The sequence below is a fragment of the Cynara cardunculus genome (assembly GCF_001531365.2).
Source record: "Cynara cardunculus var. scolymus isolate 2C chromosome LG 12, CcrdV1, whole genome shotgun sequence".
NCBI lineage: Eukaryota > Viridiplantae > Streptophyta > Magnoliopsida > Asterales > Asteraceae > Cynara > Cynara cardunculus.
This window is the reverse complement of record NC_037539.1, coordinates 23,271,798-23,272,028: the sequence shown is the minus strand read 5'-3', so window position 1 is coordinate 23,272,028 and position 231 is coordinate 23,271,798.

Here is a 231-nt window from a genome sequence, read left to right as displayed (position 1 = left end):
GCTTGCATCACGGGTTGGGTTGGATGAGTGGGTTTAGGTTCATGGGTTTTTGTTGGTTGGGGTGATGAAGGATGGGTACTTGTGGGTTCAGGTTGATGGGTTTCTGTTGGTTGGGGTGATGAAGGATGGGTACTTGTGGGTTCAGGTTGATGGGTTTCCGTTGGTTGGGGTGATGAAGGATGGGTACTTGTGGGTTCAGGTTGATGGGTTTCTGTTGGTTGGAGTGATGAA